The 378-nt window shown below is 32.8% G+C and overlaps 1 protein-coding gene across 1 annotated transcript in view; it reads left to right on the forward strand.

Moving 5' to 3' along the window:
- Positions 1 to 378, forward strand: part of LOC106869809 (ubiquitin-conjugating enzyme E2 Z) — a 20,748-nt gene that overhangs the window by 1,004 nt on the left and 19,366 nt on the right. The gene's annotated exons all lie outside the window — the stretch shown is intronic.

The raw sequence follows: 378 nt of genomic DNA on the forward strand, positions 1-378 counted from the left end.
TTAATCTTAATCTTAATCTTAATCTTATTTCGGCCAGAGTTCTTTCGTCACACTTCTGTGACCTCATCAGTGGTCCTTTGTTTCCTTCTTTCTTATGTGTGTCTCACCTTGCTAACTATCAGCCATTTTGTATATATATATATATATATATATACTTGAAGTTGGCGATTTGTATATAGCCATGCAAATTTAAGAAATTAGCTTAAAATGTGCAATTTTCTATTCAGCTACAGTGTTGTCATTTTTTTTCCCCTTACGTCACGCATACACAGACACACTGTGTCGCAGTGTATTTATATGGTCTATTTACTTATCATTTCTTTTTATTTTGTTCTCACCTGTCAACAAAGAGTACTTGTTATTGTTGCTAACCTACTT

Source organism: Octopus bimaculoides, chromosome 6 (genome assembly GCF_001194135.2).
Source record: "Octopus bimaculoides isolate UCB-OBI-ISO-001 chromosome 6, ASM119413v2, whole genome shotgun sequence".
Lineage (NCBI taxonomy): Eukaryota > Metazoa > Mollusca > Cephalopoda > Octopoda > Octopodidae > Octopus > Octopus bimaculoides.